Source organism: Nyctereutes procyonoides, unplaced genomic scaffold (assembly GCF_905146905.1).
Source record: "Nyctereutes procyonoides isolate TBG_1078 unplaced genomic scaffold, NYPRO_anot_genome, whole genome shotgun sequence".
Taxonomy (NCBI): domain Eukaryota; kingdom Metazoa; phylum Chordata; class Mammalia; order Carnivora; family Canidae; genus Nyctereutes; species Nyctereutes procyonoides.
Genome location: NW_026575052.1, coordinates 62,968,930 through 62,987,803, shown reverse-complemented (window position 1 = coordinate 62,987,803; position 18,874 = coordinate 62,968,930). Strand labels below are relative to the sequence as shown.

General features: G+C 49.7%; 1 protein-coding gene across 8 annotated transcripts in view; it reads left to right on the top strand.

Moving 5' to 3' along the window:
* The window catches only part of FRMD4A (FERM domain containing 4A), a 616,236-nt gene that overhangs the window by 531,416 nt on the left and 65,946 nt on the right, over positions 1-18,874 (top strand). The window lies entirely within an intron of this gene.

Here is an 18,874-nt window from a genome sequence, read left to right as displayed (position 1 = left end):
GGAGTGTTTGGAGGTAGGTGAGGTTGATCGGTTGTGTGGGGTGACAGGGTGGCAGTCGGAGCAGCAGGGGAATCTGGAATGGCTCCTAGCATGGGACACAGGAGAAGGCAAAGCAGGGAAGTTTAGAACCAGCAGTTTGAGGAGTAATGGGACACCGGGGTTGCTGTGACAGGTAAGCAGCTGGGCATTCAGTTGGAGCTCCAGGGTGTGAAGAATTTCCAAAGCATAACTGAACCAGAGCTGAACAGACAGTGGGGAGGGGGAGACACTTGGCACACCAGAGGAATTTCCAGTAGCTGTGAGCAGACTTCAGCTGGGTTCCCCACCATGACATTGACTGTGGGACAGAGGGGGACCCGGTGGCACGGCCCTGACCCCGATGTAATTTGGGGAGCCCTCTTTAAGAAATTAATGTACAAAAAAAAAAGAAAAGAAAAGAAATTAATGTACATTCTGAAGGTGAAATAAGAACAGGCCTTTGCGGGATGCCTGGGTGGTTCAGCAGTTTAGCACCTGCCTTCAGCCCAGGGCGTGATCCTGGAGTCCCGGATCGAGTCCCATGGTGGGCTCCCTGCATGGAGCCTGCTTCTCCCTCTGCCTGTGTCTCTGCCCCCTCCCCTCTCTCTCTGTCTCCCATGAATAAATAAATAAAATCTTTAAAAAAAAAAACAAAAACAAAAACAGGCCTTTGCAAGGTCTGTGAGGGAGAGGTGCCTGAGTTTCATTAGCCTGAGGGGTGTCTGTGCCTGCAGAGACGTCATGGGGTGGGACCTTCAGGAAAACCAGACATGAACCCAAGCCAGGGTGCAGGCCCAGTGGCGGGAACACGGCAGGGAGCCTGTTCCTTCTTCCCTCCCCCAAAATCAGGACCTTTGGGAAGGAGCCATCTGTTTTGTGAGTCGCTGGGAATGCAGGGTGCACTCCTGGCTCCCAAACTGTGTGTGCAAGGAGGCGCACGCTAATGCCCTTACGCAGATCACTGTGCATAAAGTGCCTGAAACCCCTGGCCCTGCCGCTTCTTATTTGCGTTGAATATTGGAAACTCGCGTGAAACTGTTGGAACGTGTAGGTGCCACAGCCACCCGGCTCCAGCTCACCCCCCCCCACCCCCCCCCACCCCCCCCACCCCCCCCACCCCCCCCCCCCCCCCCCCCCCCCCCGTCTCGGGCCGGTCACTTCCCACGTGCAGCTGGAGTTAGGACCAGCGGGGCCATCTGTGCTCCCTTTCCGAACCCGGCAGGGCCAGCCAGGCTCCGCAAGTGCATCTGCATCTGCGGAGGGGGAAGCCGCAGTGCCCCGAGGCTGGGCCAGCTCGTGGGGCGCGGGGGTGGGGGGGCTACTCTGCTGCTACTCGCTCGGGCTCCACCCACGGGCCCCAACGGGGCGGGGAACCGGGAGTGGCCCCAGCTCTGCGCACCTGGACGCGCTTCTGCAGCAGCAGCTGTACCTCCAGCCCCAGCAGAGGCCCTGCCTGACACTCGGCCCCAGTTACAGCAGCCGTCCCTGGCGCACGATCCTGAGAGCCAGCTCCAAGTAGAGGCAGTGACAGGGTGAGCCTGCTGCCTTTCCTTCCGGGGGTCTGAGGGCATCCTCTGCTATGCAGCAGCAAACCAGCAGCACAGCCCGGGAACTCAGAAGCCGCTCAAGTGTTTCCATATGAGCCCCCCAAAAGGGGGGGTGGGGGTATGGATAGCTGATCGCTGTCCAGAAATGGGCAGGACCCCTAGCTCACGGTTGGGTGCACTTCGCCATTCTGGTCATAGAGTCTACCCTAAATTGCTTAATCGTCACTCTGAAGGCCTGGTGGCTTTGGAGACATGGAGTAAAACACAGAGGACGTGACAGGTGGAGTGGAGAGAGAACATTGACCTCCCCTCCTGCTCACATGCTTCTCTCTGCTGCCTGAACCTTCTAAAACAAATGGGCTCCGGCTTACAGAAGCACAACCCCAAATAAAGCTGCCGCTGTTTGCCAGAAGAAGAGCCGTGTCAAGGTCCTCAGGGCACACGTGTCAGGAGCAGCGAGACACGTGAGGACACCTGAGAACGGTGTTTTGGCTTTTGTGTATGCTCAGAAGCTCAAGGCCAACTTCAGAGGTGTTTTTAAAAATTGTTTTTAAGATGTTTATTTTGAGAGAGAGAGTGCACACGTGAGCAGCGGGGAGGAGCAGAGGGGGGGAACCTACAGCAGACTCCCTGCTGAGCACAGACCCCCCCCCCCCGACTCAGCTCGGGGCTTGATCCCAGGACCCCAAAATCACCACCTGAGTCGAAGCCAAGGGTTAGAGGCTCAACCACCTGTGCCACCCAGGTGCCCCCAGAAGTATTTTAGAACTGAATGTGCAGAAGAATAGCCCACCAAAAACTTAAAAATCCATGCATCAAATTAAATCAAAATAGAAATCTACAGGGGCTCCCAGGTGTCCCAGTAGTTAAGCATCTGACTTCAGCTCAGGTCATGATCCCAGGGTCCTGGGATGAAGCCCCACATTGGGCTCCCTGCTCAGCAGGGAGTCTTCTCCCTTTCCTTCTGCTCCTCCCCTGACTTGTACTCTTCTTGCGCTCACTCTCTCTCAAATAAATAAAATCTTTTTTTTTAATAGAAATCTACAATACATTCATGTATCCCAGAACATGGGCCCTTGCTTATATTTATGAGCGATTCTGAAAAAATCAGGGAGCACCCCAAACAGTATCCAAGGCTAGGTATCCAAATTTGCTACAAGCTCTTAAATATCCCACCACCACCTCTCCAGAGACCCTTCTGCTTCTCCCTTTTCCCCAGGGGTGTGTTCCCTCCCACCCTGTGCCTGCCTCCCCACTCCTGAACTCCAGGATGTCCAAACTAAATTACAGTGTGACCCTTGGAAATATCCCTCTGGCCATCTCAGCTTCCCACATGTTGGTTTGACAGTTTGTGGGCACAGTCGAGAACCTGGCATGCACATACAGGAACAGCAGGGTCCGTGCATCTGACTTTGTAGCTTTGGGGCTGGTGAGAGGAGGGGAAGGAGGGTTACCGTGGTCAGAAAGTCTTGCAGCTGCAGAGATGATCTTACCCATCTTCTCCTCTCTTCCATGTCCATTTTAGCACATGTGCGTGTGCACGCATAGCAAGGGGGCCTGCCTGAGGAAGAGGTTCTTGATTTCAGAAGTTACTGTCCTCTTGGCCTCAGGGAATAAGGAAACATGGTCAGATTGGCATTTAGGCACTTGCACTCAATCTCAAGCTTCGTCTTAGTTTGCATTTACAGCCAAGCAAAGAGACCTAAGCCACCAAAAACAGGCTAGATGCCAGCCTGTAAACCCTGTGTAAAGGGGTTATTGGTAATGTGCCGCGGATCCACTGTCCCATGGGTGTCAGGCAGTCATGCTGCTACGAGCAAGTGTTTTTCCTCTTTCCTCCTTGAGAACATCTGAATGAAAATTAAATGATAGATCTTGAGGAGTCATTGGTTATTATCTCTCTCAGAACTGGGGTCACACGGGGCAGAGAAGAATAGGCCGGGTGAAATCCATCACATAGGGAGGGTTCTCTATTTTTAAGGAGGACTTTGCACTCCTGAGAGCAAAGCTGAGAGAGTCTGAAAGCCACATGTGTGGGACAATCTGTCCCTTCCTAGAAGCATGAGGACCAGAGGTGATGGGACACCAGGCTGTCCCACACTCAGGACTCTGCTCCCCACCCTGCCCTGGTGCCACACAGAGCTGCTTCTCTGCCATGCTGCTGTAGTTTGCGCTCTTCAGACCCACAGGCACCCCAGCCATGGAACCATCAGAGACCATCATAAATTACAAGAGAAAAGTCTTTCTGAATGGGGCGCCAGGAAGGTGTGAGTAATCCGTCCTGCGGGCTGTATCTGGGACTGTAAGCATTAGAGGACAAATAGCACGAGACACATGGCTCCAGAGCCCACCCCACAAGGGATGTTCAATATCTGCTCATCATCACTTATGGCTGCAATCCATCGGCCAGCCCGCATCTGATGAAATCCGCCCACTGGGGAGCAATGGCAATGGGCTCCTTGTTACGCATTCAGCAGACAGCATTTACTTATTTATTTGATATGCAATTAGGGGCACTTTAATGTACACTTAGATGCACAATTAGGAGCACTGTGGGGTCCCCTCTGAGACATTAGAAGAAAGAACCAGAGTAAATGGTCTGCCCCTGTCCCTGAGCAGCCAGTGTAGCTTCCTACAGTTCCTGAGAGTATTTCAGAAGCAGGGGCATTAGCTCAGGGAATTGATGCATTACTGTCACCTCCTCAGATTAGTAAAGATTTTTGATGATGAGACAGGAAGAGAAAATAATATTTACAGGAAATATTCCATTAACTGTGAACTGACTCCCAGGGGAGCTAGCCTGCTTCAATTATTCAGCATTAAGCATCCATTAAGTGCACTGCCCATCTTATGTTTCAACTTCTGTTTGGATGCACTTGACTCATTTTCGGGTTGCTGAGCCCTGTGCCTCAGCAGGCCCTGGGTGGGTGCCTCCCTCATTCCACTGTGTCCCCTCTTGGACACCACACCCTACTTCATGCATTTAGCATTCTTAGCATTTTGCAGCCTTTGTACCTTCACAGTGTTGGATCAGAGGACCTCCTCCGGTTGCCACCTGTTGGTTCACAGATCTCCCTCCATGTGGAGCAGACCCAGAGGGGGCAGGGGACTGTAGGTGACAGACTCTGGCCACAGGTCACCGAGAGGGGCCTGCCGGAGGGGTAATGGGGGGTGGGGGTGGGAGTGAGAGCCATAGAGAGTTACCAGAGTCTGCCATCTGAACTCCCCAAGAGAAAGGGGAGAAAAAGCAGTTGTCTTCTAAGGAAGTTGAGGCACCCTTCCCAAAACATCAATACGAGATGTCCTGTTCCCAGAGCACCAATGCTAGGCATAGCTGAACTCTCTCTGGGTTGGGAATCCCAATCTCCTCCTGTACATGAACACCAGTCACCAGAAGGCACTGTGCTGGGGCTTTAGAACTTCAGCAGAGGGTGTTGACTTTGAAATCCCTTCCAGTAAAAGAGTCCCCACTTGAGAACTGCCCGTGGTGGGCCAGGCATTGCTCTAGGGAACAAGAGAGGACCCTGCTCTCACAGAGCATACAACCCGGTGGGGAAGACGGTCAGATGATAACATGAAGTCAGCCTACTGCATACGGTGTCAAGAGTATGCAATTCTAGGAAGACAGCAAGTCGGTAAGGAAGAGTAAAGGAGAGGGTGGATGGTCAGGAGTGGTCTGTCTAAGGAGGTGACATTTAAGAGACTCTCCCTACAAGAAGTGGCACATCCCTGGGCTCCCTGGGAGGAGCGTCAGAACCGGATTGACAGGCAGAAAGTACCCTGGGATTAAGGCCAAAGGGGAAGGGGAAGGAAGCAGGAACATGCAGAGAGGGAGGCCGAGCTATGATGCAATCTTGGACCAAGCTCTATAGCTCACAAGGGGCCATCGGAGCCATCACTGTGAGACCAAGGGCTGAGCCTAATCCCCCGGGGCAACCCACCACTAATGCAGGTGACCCACAGGGAGGGGGTCACGACCGTGGGCAAGGTGGCTCCCTACCGTGGAGGACGATTCCCAAAGAGGGGATGAGTCCTCCAGTCCCAAAGGCAGAGGCATCAGTAGGGTGCTGTAGCTTTCACAGCCGTGGTTCTCAGAGTGTGGCCGTGGGCCTGCAGCATCCACCCAGGAACACGTGAGAAGTGCACACCCCACGTCCCCACCTGAGCCGTGCAGATTCAGATACTAAGAAGGTGGGCCTGGGCACTCTGTTTCCACAAGCCCTCAAGGGGATTCGGATACACCGTACAGCATGAGGACAACTGCTCCACAGATGGCTAACGTGGAACTTTGTGATGCTACTTTGTTATTGTGAAGATAGTCTAGTCTAAGTTAAAGTCAAACTCCCTCCTTGGGTAGTTATGCTTTAAAGAAAAAAAAAAAGTTTGTAAGCCAGCAGCCCAAAGTAAATCTCAGAATCTCAACCAACGAGGAATTTTGGTGCTGTTAACTCAACTTCCAACATATTCAGAAAAGTCATGATGACCTATTTACCCTGTGTGCCTCTCTTTTTATGTCTGTGAAATGGAGACTCTACACCACGAGACATAGTCTGATTTTCCCCATCTTGAATGTTTACATCTCTGAGTTTTATTTTCGCTCTCAAAATGATGTTGCCCTTGACATAGCAAATATTGTTAGTTTCTTTTACACTGAGCTTGAGAGACAGAACTGCCACGAAGAGCAAACAATATCTCTTTGTTAAGAGGACTAATTTTTTTTTTGGGGGGTTATTGGATCTGGGAACCCATAGTCCCTCTGTTCCCACAAGTCCCTGTGAAGGCCATGTGGGAGCCTAGTCCTGACTTATCCAAAGCTTCAAGGACAGCAGCTTGTCTCTTGTTGCATTCTCATGGAAACTGTCCCACAACACTCATGCCGGTGTCAGACTGTCACTCTTGAAGATGATGTCCATAAGCAGAAAATGAAAGCATCACCCTATCCAGGTGGATCGTCCTTTAAAAGAAGCTGTCACAGGAGAGCAGTTTCTCTGCAGGGCTACAGAGGGAGGAGAATGTGATGATTCCTTTAGGAGAGGCAGATCCAAATCTCTCCTGGGGTGATCTGCTTGGAGGTTCCCCTTGGACATGGGTGCACTCCGTCCTAAAGATCCCACCCAAATGGTCCCAGGGGGATTGGTTTTGGGGGGGTTAACCTCCAGGCCTGGCATAATCTTTTGGGTGTGCCACGTTTTTGCTCCCACCCCCTATCATTATTTGTAGCAGGAAGATAGCTGGCCTGATGGTCAAGACATCTGAGTTCTAGCTCCAGTGCTGCAAGACGAGTCACTTCTCTGGGCCACTGATTCCTCATAGGCAAAGCAGCTAATATAGACAATCGGGACTCTTGAGGTGAAGAGAATCAAGAGACTAGAGACAGTTAAAGAGAATGAAACAAGGGGCAAGTTCATCATAAAGCTAGAAAGGACCTGTCCCTTTTGGGAAGCATGAGGTCTCCCAGGGCTCAGCCACTTCCCACAGCAGTGCCTGGTCTCAGGCTTCTTGTCCTGACGCAGACGGGCACATGTGACAGCACGAGGGAGGCCATATAAACACCCACATTGATGGTGTGGAGAGTAGGAGTCAAACACAACCCTGGCTATTTATAACACACAAATAAACACCCAGCCAGACCGGCCAGCAGCCCCCTGGAGATTGACCATCTTTAAATAAGTCACAGAAAGAGATTCCCACTACTCGGGGAGCCCCACTGGCCTTGGATGCAGTATGAAGAAGCAAGTCAAAACCAAACGCTGTGGTTGGATCCCAGACCTCCACAGAGGAGTGTCCAGTAGCCCCAGCCACTTCAAAAGGAACCATGAGCCAATAGTGACTTACGAACAGACTTGGTTTCTCCAGCTTAAAACCCAAGGCCTCACTAGTCTAACAAGAACACTGATCACCTGGGACTCTCAAAAGGCAAATCTCTTTTATCTCACACTGTTTGTTAAAAATGTGCTCTTCTCTAGATAAAAACAGGGGCAGGCCTGGGACTTGTCTGATCACTTCCAAATAATAAATACAAAGTCTCATGGTCACTTTGAGTAGCAAAATTAACTTCATTAAGTAATTAGAGTGTCTAATCATTTCTAACAACAACCAAAGCTCCAAGCCTGGCTTAAAGTGACATCTCCTCCCTTCTTCCCCTCACCTGGCCAATGTGCTTCTCATTGTTTTGATTTCTTGAGCAGGAAGGAGCCAGGCAGGAGGTTTTGGTTGCCCAAACTTCAGGAAGCACCCATCAAGCTCTCCTGCTGACCCTAGTGAGCTCTCTTTCAGTAGGTTTGCAGAAGGCACCCTCCACTTCCCTTTCCAGGTAGGGGAAGCTCACAGCACGTCTCTCTACCCCTGACATCTCCCCCAGTTTCCACCTTTCTGTTTGGTGTTTTGACTTTTTTTTTTTTTTTTTTAGATTTTATTTATTTATTTGAGAGAGAGAGAGAGAGCGCACATGCAAGTACAGCAGGGGCAGAGGGAGACGCAGACACCCCACTGAGCAGGGAGCCCACTTGGGGTTTGATCCTAGGACTCTGGGATCCCAACCTGAGCCGAAGACAGATGCTTAACCCACTGAGCCACCCAGGCGTCCCTAAATATTTTATGCCCCAATTAAAGGTGAGGAATACCAGAGTCATTTAAGCTGTAAGGCTTTAATTTTTTTTTAATTTGTTAATTGTAATAAAAATACACATAGACTTTATCAATGGAACCTTTCTACTTGTCCAGTTCATTGTATTAAGTATATCCACGTCGTCAGCCAATCTCCAGAACTTCCATGCCGTGCAAGACTGAAAGTCTGTCCCCTTTGACAACAACCCACCCTCCCAACACCTGGGACCCCCTCTTCTACTTTGCATTTCCATGAGTTTGACCACTCTGGGAACTTCATCTAAGTGGGATCACAGAGTATTTTTATTTTGGTGACCATAGGATTTTAATATCAAGACCAGGACACTTCAGATGATGAATGAGGACACTGGTGAGCAATCGCACCGTGACATCAGACCAACCAGGGTTATCACAGCAGACCGGGACTCAGGCTAGCCTACTGAGACTGCTCTTGACCCTTCTCTTAGCTTCCACCACTGGGTCCTTCTCATGAGAAAGATCGTTTCAAAGCCTCAGCCAGTGCTTCTACTTCCATATCCTGAGCCATGGTTCTGCTGTGGTCTTGTCACCCCCAGAGAGCACAGCTCATCACAAAACTGTGTTGACCCAAAAAGTGGGGTGACTCCACAGAGCCCCAGCCGGTGAAATCCTGGAGTATCCGACCACCCAGGCTTTTCTAGCATTGCCAGCAGGTGTTCTTGATGGCTCCATGGGGCTTTACAAGTCTCCTCAGCGGTCCCTATCATCATTCTAGAAAGTGTATGCTAACATCAGATGTGGCCCGTGGACTCCCCCTGACCAGAACAGATTCAGCCTCCTTGTGCCGAATGTTCTATTCCTGCCTTTTATCGGGAGGGGCAAAGAGCCAGAGGGACTCTGGATGCCCATCTCTCCAGGCCTCTTGTTACACTGGAAACCAAAACCGAGTCCTGGCTGCGGGAGGTGTTAGGAGCCCCATCTGAAGGAATTGCCCCTGCGTGCCTGCACACATGTATCTGTTTAAGTACATCATTGACTTTATGCTTGCAGCTGTGCAGCTTGGAAAACCATAAAATGCAGCTCACTGAGCAGATTTCTCACCAGCCAATCTGTGAAGGCTACAGGTGATGCAACAGGGGAAGAGAACACTGCTCCGAGATGCCTTCCCCCTGACAGCCCAGAGCTGCCAGGCAGGGGGAGGTCAGGTGTCATCCACAGAGGCCACCAGCAGGTCCAAGAGGAGGGCCCTGGTTGGAGAACCCTCCGACAGGGCTTGGGGGTGCCTCTTATGGGGAGAGGGGATGCCTCCAGGGATCAGCGAACCTTTATCTTAAACTGCTGGCTCCTTTTAGGTAGTTAACTTTAGGAAGTGTTAACCAAAGAGCATCTTGTGATTCTCGTGATTGACTCAATATAGGATTTCCCAGCCCAAAGTGTAGAAAAGCCACAGGGAGCTCTTGGTCACTCCCCTTTCATCCCTAAGCCCGAGGCACTCCGAACCTGCCTTCTGTCTGTGTGGATTCACCTCTCCTAGACATCTCATGTGAGTAGAACCCTAGAATCTGTGTCCTTTGAGTCCAGCTTTTTCCACTTAGAAGAGTGTTTTCAAGGGTCATCCATGTTTTAGCATGAATTAGGACTGCATTCCTCTTGATGGCTGAAGAATATTCCATTGTCTTCTAACGTTTCCTTCCCTGCCTTCTGCATTAATGTAGCAAACACACACGCACAAGTGGTGCCTTGGGCCTTTGCATTTGTCACACTTTCTCATAAGGTTTATCTCTGCTCTCTGTTTCCTTCTGAAAAGATTCCATTGTGGCTCCAGTGAGCATTCCCAACCACCTTCTTAACAGTGGCAACCCCTGTCCTATTGCCTTTGTCCTTGGAACCTGTTTTTTTCTGACTTCCTTGCTGCATAGTTTTATTGATTTGTCCACCTCCCCCCTCAGAAAAATGTAGAGATCTTTCTTTTTTTTTCTTCCCAGTACCATATGTGTGCTGCCTAGCACCACACCTGATATATGGTAGATGCTTCATAAATAGCTGCTCAATAAATAAAAGCAGAGCCAAGTATTAGCTTGTTGTGCCTACTGCCAGTTGTGGGGATGTCTTCATGTGCGTGCGTGCAGTGGCCTCATCGACATCAGGATATGTATGTAGTTCCTGTAAGGAAGGGTTTGAAGATTCCACACTGAGCCTGAGCCCTTTATAAGCAAGAGGAAGGGAGGAGGGGGAGGCACCAGAGCTTTTCACAGCTTGTGTTTGTTGATGGAAAGAAGAAAAGCATAAGAAATTCCTTCCATCTGGACCATCCCTTAATTTTATTTTTTTGTCTCTTGGACCAAAAGGACCCAAAAAGCTAACGGTAATTGGACATCAGGAGTGCATAGCAGGAATCCTGTGGGCCATGGAGCAGTGATGGCAAGTCTGGATGCCTTTTCTTTCATGGGCAGGAAGCATTATGCTGGGAAACCCTGTTTGTTGACTCCTGTAACCTTCTTTTCTTGGAGAGAACTTAACAGCTTGTTTTGCTGAGCCATGCGATACTTAAGGAGCTCTGTATGATTTGGGGTTTTTTTTTTAATGAGCATGATTCTAAGGGGAAACCCAGGCTAACCTCACCTTCCTGAAAGTGTGAGCCTGTTGAACACCAAATGCTGGCACAGCCAGAACAGTGTCATGAGGCCCTCAGGCTCCTTGGGGCTCCATGTGGGTGCCTGTGGGAGGGGGCAACCGGTCCCATGCTGAGCCTCACAGTGAGGCTCAAGCAGATTTTAGGCAGCTTGTGGGCAGAAAGAGTTGTGGGAATCACTCCAGTCTGGCAAATTCCAGCTTGGGCCTGTTGACTGTGAACTAGTTTAGCTCAGACAGGGCTGCCAGAGGGGGAAGGGCTGCGGTTCCTAGGTTGTGGCTCTCAGGGTGGCCCTCACTGCCACTTCCCTGTTGCCATATCCCTTACAGTTGAGAGATCTACTTGCAATCACATGTCTAGGTCCAAGCCCTGGGGTTCTTCACATTGTGAAGAACATTGTGTGGGCCTTGCCTGGATTTTGAGCAGACAGATAAGGATTCAGATCCCAGTTCCCATCATTTATCACCTGTGTGACTTTTAGAAAGTGACTTAGCCTCTCTGAGCTTTGCCATAATACCTCATAAAGCTCTTCACTCTCTCAACAGACCATTGTTGAGTGCCTGACATACCTTGGGTGTGGTGCTGGGTGCAAGAAAGTACCTTCAGGAGGCTTGTCAGGTAGAGAAGACCTTCGGGGGTGTGTGTGTGTGTGTGTGTGTGTGTGTGTGTGTGTGTGTGTGTAAAAGACCATTGTGATACAGGATGGTGACTGGGCAGAAGTACGCGCGTGAATATCTGGCAGAACTAGCCCGGCTGGGGGTGGGAAGAGTCCGGTAAGAAAGCTTGGATTAGAGCAGGCTGCTGAGGCCAAGTGTGATTTTCCTCCTTGGCTCCCCCTACCTCTTCTAAACTCACAGCTCCCCAAACTGATCTGCCCACTTCAGAATCTAAGGAAGAGGAGATTTAAAAAAAAAAAAAAAAAAAAAAAGTTTTAAATAGTACCAGTCCTTTTGGAAGGACAGAAATCCTAGAGTTGAAGTCCTCACCTCTAGGAAACATCCGCTCCTCCCCCTTTCTGGGAAGGAACACTGGTGTAGCAACAAAACTGCTCCAGCAAGAGCCGGAGGGAGAACTCCCCAAAGTCCAGCAGGGCCCCAGCTGTGGGGATGGCCGCCCAGCCCCAGCCCCTCCAGCAGACAGTCTGGCTGAAGTGGGGCAGTCTCCGGCCTCCCCTGGCTGCGGTCCTGTCCATAAGAGCACAAGTGTCCTCAGCTGCAGCCTGACTTGAAAAGCAGCCTGCCCACCCCTGGTCCAGTGCCCGCCTGGCCACCCCACTCTGAGACCCTTCCAGCCAGGAAAGCCTGGAGCTCACACCTGAGGTCCCAGCGGCAGGCGGGTGGCCTCCCTCCTGGAACCTGCAAAAACCCTGGTCTGCAAGACCTTACCCTTCCCAGTGGGATCAACCAACTCTTGAGGGACTAGGTGCTTTAAAATGCACGCAAGCTGCTCTTAATTATTCCCAAAGAGCCTTTGCTGCCTTACTAAATTTTTTTAAGGTAGAGGACTGTCATTTCGGCTTTTTTTTTTTTTTTTTTAGCTTAAACGGGTTTAGTTATGGAAGTATACCTTTCTTTCCATGGAGAGCCACTTGCCAACCCGTTCTTTTCCATCCTGTCCCCATCTTCCATGGACTCCGATGGCCTTCACCAGTGGAATCCGGGGTTACTGTGATGCCATACCTTGGGACAGAGCACCAGGCATAAGAGGACTGATGACTACCAGCCTCTCCTCCTCCAAAATAGAATACAGATTTTCCCTGAAGCAATCAAAACAAAAACCTTCACAGCAATCCAGAAAGAGGTCTTTGCCATTGCAGGTGAAAATGCTCCTCCTTTTCCCTCCAGATGTGCCAGATGTCTCATTAAATCCCTGTGTGAAAGCATCCCATTGACGTAAGTCAGGGCAGGTGTGATTAGCCTTGAAGGGCTTTTTTTTTTTTTTTTTTAAGTTTTATTTTCATTTTAGTTAACATAAAGTGTAATAGTAGTTTCAGGTGTACAGTACAGTGATTTAACACTTCCATACATCGCTTGGTGCTCATTGTCCCAAGTGCACCCCTCGGTCTCCACTGCCTATTTAACCCAACCACCCTGCCAAGCTTTGAAGGTTTTCCAGAAGAAGGCTGGCACTCAAAGAGGTTGAGCTACACGAAACTGGGCCACAGAGCTCATTGCTTTAAAAACAAAAACAAAGCTAGGGCGACTGGGTGGCTGAGTCGGTTAAGCATCTGCCTTTAGCTCAGGTCATGATCACAGGGCCCTGGGATGGAGCCCCACATCTGAGCTCCCTGCTCAGCGAGGAATCTGCTTCTCCCTCTGCCTCCGCCTCCCCCAACTCATTTTCGAGCTCAGCCTCCTGTGCACTTGTTTTCTCTCTCTCTCTCTCTCAAAAATAAGTTTTAAAAAGCTATACCCAGTTATCATGAATCACTGGCCAGCTTCTCCATTCAACACTAACCCTGATGCATCCCCCAGGGGCACACTCTAAGGGGAAGAAATTGCAACAGGAGACCAAGGATAAGGGAAAAACCCATTCAGCTTCTCTTGAAGGTTTTTTACATTTGCCAAAGCTTATGGTAAGATCTTTCTATACGGAAGACCAGAGTACGCACAAGAATGTAATAGAGCTCCCCCCACCCCACCCAAAGAGAAAAATAAAAGGCAGTATAGTCCGATGGGGAAAAATGAAGTGGCCTGTTTCTCTGGGCCTGTTAAGTACTTGTTGACCTTCTTTCTCTGCCCCAAGTAATGACTTTTAAGCCAAAGGAAGCTAAGAGGTTCCTGATGGGTTAAAAAGAGGTCATCCATTAAAGGGTCAAGGCCTGGCGCTCTGGGCATCTGTCACTGAATTAACCAAATCAGTGTAGAGCTTGTGGAGTCTGACAGGAGTAGGCAGCCAGCCGGAGGGACATCTTGATTCCATTACGTCTGGCTGCTGAGAAAAATTAGCCATTGTTTTCCTTGCTGGGTATGTGGCCCTCTCAGAAGAAGATAGAGGTCAGGGAGCCCTCCTTCAGTGCCATCCTCCTGTTCACTTCGGAAGCTCCTGGTCTGTGAACACGGCTTCCCTGTTTTGGGGGGCCTGACTTGCTCCCCAGTGTAGCCCATTCCATGTAATTTTTTTTAAAGATTTTGTTTATTCATCAGTGACAGAGAGAGAGAGAGAGAGAGAGAGAGAGGCAGGCAGAGACACGGCAGAGGGAGAAAGTAGGTTCCCTGCAGGGAGCACGATGTGGGAATCGATCCCAGGTCTCCAGGATCATGCTCTGGGCCAAAGGCAGCGCTAAACTGCTGAGCCACCCAGGCTGCCCTGTTCCATGTAATTTTGAGCTGGATTATGGCAGGGTGCTTTCTTCCCAGGGTGAATGTTTTGAGATAATAAGTTTAGTAGGTAAATGGTCAAAATGGGCTCTGGTCAAAACTGCAGTGGACCTGAATCGTCTGGAAAATAATTGGAACCAAGAAGCCCAAAGGGAATATAGCAAACACCAGCTGAAGGGCAGGGAACAAGAGCCCACTTAGGCTTACGCTTGAATTGTGAAAACTCCAAGGAACTCAAAACATGTTTTTAGAATACCCATGGCAGGGGCACCTGGGTGGCTCAGTGGGTTAAGCATCTCCCTTCAGCTCAGAACGTGATCCTGGGGTCATGGGATGGAGCCCCATGTCCGGCTCCCTGCTCAGCGGGGAGTTTGCTTCCCCCTCTCCATCTGCCCCCTGCTCATGCTCTTTACTCTTTGTCTCTAATAAAATCCTTAAAAAAAAAATGCCCATGGCACCATTTTCACCATCTCTTTAAAAAAAAAAAAATACATAACCTGTACTTTAGGCTAATAGGTATCCAGAGCTTTATTTTGACATGAGAAATAATCCTGGTGTGTCCACGATGGAATGGAGAGAACGTGATGATCACTAATATTTTTTGAGTGCTGTGTCCTGGGCACTGTTTTAAGCATTTTATATCCAGTAATTGATACAACAGCTCTGTGAAAAGAAAAGAACTGGTTATTAGTCATAGAATTTCAAAGATGAGAAAAATAAGACCCAAAGAAATGACATTGCCAGAACACAGCCAGGAAGCGGTAGACAGTATGGTTGTGAAAACCATGCTTTTATTCAGTGCTATTCTGTACGGTCTCCCAGAACTAGGAGGTGGTGAAGACAAGCAACTTTATTTTTAAATTCCAAGGAGTAGCAGTATGACACCCTGGATTTACTGTACTGACCTTTACCCCATGCATAGCATATGGGAATGCCCACACGCGTGCACACATGCACTCTTCCTTTTACGGTAAAGGCAGCTGAGCTGTAGAGGGACATAGAGTCAGGACTGTCACGAGGCCTCTTGACTTCCAAGCCAGAGTTCTTGCTCCTAAAAACGATACACTGAAACAGTAGAGAATAAGTGATGGTCATGAATATTGATGATCTGAGGCAGGAGCATGAGAGTACCTTAATAAGGTAACGGGGTGCCTCTGTAGAGTTTTAAGAGTCTAACATTCAAACTCCTGAGGATTTTTTTTTGTAAATTTATTTTTTATTGGTGTTCAATTTGCCAACATATAGAATAACACCCAGTGCTCATCCCGTCAAGTGCCCCCCTCAGTGCCCATCACCCATTCACCCCCACCCCCCACCCTCCTCCCCTTCCACTACCCCTAGTTCGTTTCCAGAGTTAGGAGTCTTTCATATTCTGTCTCCCTTACTGATATTTCCCACTCCTTTTTTCTCCTTTCCCCTTTATTCCCTCCTGAGGATTTTGAGCTCCATCACGAAGTTGCTATATCATTGCTGTACAGTCTATTTTTTGTCTGGCTTGTCTTTTTAGCTAGATTGTGAGCTGCTGACGAATATAAACATGCGTTAGGCATCCTGTCCTTCCCCTTTCCTATTAGCGTGGGTTGGCACAGAGTAGACACTCAGTTCTTGAAAGATTGGAAAGGGGGTAGGTATTCGACATGGCCTGAAATCCCAGAGCCTCGGCTTTCTTCTTTAGCATAGAGGAACATCTATTGAATACTTATGCAACTGCTGTTGAAAAAAATAAAATAAAAAAGACAGGAAACCTGTCATATGTGTCAGCCCACCAAGTGTTGTGAGTGTCAAGCCCTGCTTCTAGAAGGTGAACAGAGCAGAAATGAAACAAGGAAGCGAGTTTTGTAGTTTGTGTGTTTCGTTCTGAGCTGGGGGATTATTCCTGGCTGTGAGTCTGATTCCTTTTATAAGAGAACTCGTTGCTAATGTTTGGAAAGCATGCAGGATCTTGACACTGCCTTAGAAGAAGGGATCATTTCTGATCATGTCCTTACCCATCGGCTTGCGGCGACTTCGTTCTCACTCATCATCAGGTCTCCTTGGTGTGTTAGGAAGAGCCCAGGACAACCCAGTCACAGGATGAGTCCTGACATCAGTTACTTATTCAACCTCTGCCAGCCCCCTAACCTCTCTCCACTGAGCTTGCTGTGTCTGCGGAAGGGGGATGCTGGAGCAGATGGCTGCTGGGATTCTGAATAGTGGCACCCCCCACCCCCACTAGAAGCAGGAAGTTACTCAGAGGTCATTAAGAGGCTTGGTGACTCAGCCTCGGGGACAGGAGGAAGACCGGCTCCCTGAAGTCCTGGTCAAGAATCAGAGCCACGAAAGCAAGCTTCCTGTCAGGCCTTTATGTCCGCATCATTTTGAGAGCTTGCCCACTAGCCCGTGTGCTGTTCCAGCACTCTAAGCACTTGGCCCCGCCATGCCTTCCCCCACTCAGAAAGAGCAGGGCTTGGGGGGTTGGAGGCGGTGACATTAGCTGTTTTCTGCCCTGACCCTCTGCAATACACAGGATGTGGGAATCCAGCAGACTCGCTAATAGGATCCAGTAGCCAGGTCTGCTCATTGTTTATAGTGAACCCCATTGCACTGAGGGCTCAAAGGCAGTATTTATGAGCCACTCTTGTTGGCTCTCCATGGAGAAACCTCTTCCATCTCCTGCTTTCTACATTGGAAAGTGGAGTAGAGAACCCATGATCTCTCGGGAATCCCACATCTTGGTCAAAACTGCAAATCCGAGTCAAGTACCAGGCGCGGTCCCCACAGTGGTGATTCTCTATTTGTTTTGGGGGCAAGCCCAAACTATTAAGGCTGTCCTCACTCCTGGTTCTTGGTGGTTGTGAGTCCCTGACTGACAGCCGCAACATGCAGAGACCTTGCTCTAGAGGAAGCCAGGGAAGCCCAGGACTCTAAGAGGTGAAGGAGGTAGTAGTACAAGAATGAAAAGCCTCTGTGTGGGGCTAGAAAGACTTGATTCTTTGCTTCCTACTTACAGTCACATTGTTGCTCATTTGTAAAAATCATTCCACTCATAAAGTTAACCAGCCATTAGTGAGTGAGAGCTGTTCCCACTAATTGGTGGGCCCAGGTGGAAAGGAGCACAGAGTAATGGGCCAAGTGCCCTTGACTCCCGTTTCTGGTTCCTTCACCAACATGCTGTGTGGCCTGAGCCAGTTTCCCCTAATTTCTCTGGGCCTCATTTTCCCCAAGAAGATAATTTCCCACTCATTCTTCTTGAGAGATGGTAAGAGATCAAAGAAGAGATGTTTGCAGAGCTTTAAAGATGCCCAGGTGCATTAGAAAGGCCTTGATTTGCTAGGTATTAATTAATAAATCCTTTGATTATTGATAAACCGGTATGTTAGCTTTTAATTAGCTCCATGGGCCTCATTGGCCATAGAAGTCATGCAAAATCATAAGAGAACTAGCTGAACTATAATGATGGTCGTGTGTGTGTGTGTGTGTGTGTGTGAGTGTGTGAGTGATGTGTCTTTATGTGGATTCACAAAGCACATTGACAGATTTAGCTAGCTGGGAGCTGGGTTAAGACAGCTGGGTGAGCTGGGACCGCCTCCAAAACCAGCACATCAGAGCCCAGTGCACCCGGTTTACAAAGAGCATACAAGGTCGAGCATCATCCGTTTGGAAGATGTCAGCTTGTACTCTGCTTGTACTCTGTCAGCCTCAGAGTAGAGGGGTTGGCAGGCTGGGCCTCTAAACTGTGGGGTACAGGGCCTGGGGGCAGAAATACCTAGCTCTCCATGAAGAGACAGTGCAGTTACCACAAGGGGTAAAGGTCCTCGTGGCCAACAGCTGCCTGGATGCACAGAGAGGTCAGGGGAGGTGGAGCGATGTTTAACTGCCTTCGTACCCTGACCCCAGCCCTTCCCATTCCCCCCTATACGAGGTGAAAAAGACCAGGCTAGTGTTCCTGCATGAACACCACCTCTTGGGGTCCCAGGACCCCGCTAATGCCCAAATGCAATTCTGTCCTAAAAGCCTATCCGTTCATTGACCTCATTCCCACCCTCCCTTCCTAATGTTTGATTTGCAAACAAACTCCCTGCTTATACTAGATCTGAGGGAAAGCCCCTGCTCTGCCCCTCGTTGGAAAGTGTCTACGAGCATGTAGCATGCTAGAGAGACACTAGGAACCCGCCACCAGGGTCAATGCCAGGAGCGGGAGGACAAAAGGACCGCAGTGGAGCCTGGAGTGGGCAGAGGTGAGGCTCTCCGCAGCACCTTGAGGGAGGTTTCCCTTGCCTTCTGCTTTCCAAGGAGTGGGAGGGAGGAGGTGGCCAGGGAACCGACCCTTCTGAGCATGGGCTCTGGGATTCTCCACCCAGTGGGAGGGGGCTTCAAACAAAAAGCCCAGGTGAGATGTTAGAAAGCTCAAGGAAATGCTGTCACTTGCCTAAGGTGAGAGGACTTGGATGTAGGGCACCCTGTACTCCCACAGATGCGGTCAGGCTCCAGGGCAGCTGTGCCTGGGCACTGTGGCCTGTATACTACCTCCAGTTTAGGAGATCGGTGGTTAGTTGTGGCGCTTTTGTGTTTGTGGCTAAGTTCAGGTGGAATGTCTATAAATATCTAACAACAACGGGGGAGAAGAGTGGTCAGAGAGGAGCTGAAGGTGTTTCACTGAGGGATTCGGCTTAGCAGAGCATCCAATAGGAGCGTGAGACTCAGATCTGCGACTTGAGTGATGGGCTCTGCTCCGGTGGCATTTCATCCGTGACCTCACACAAAGCAGTGGGAGCCAAGGGAGGGCTTCGGGT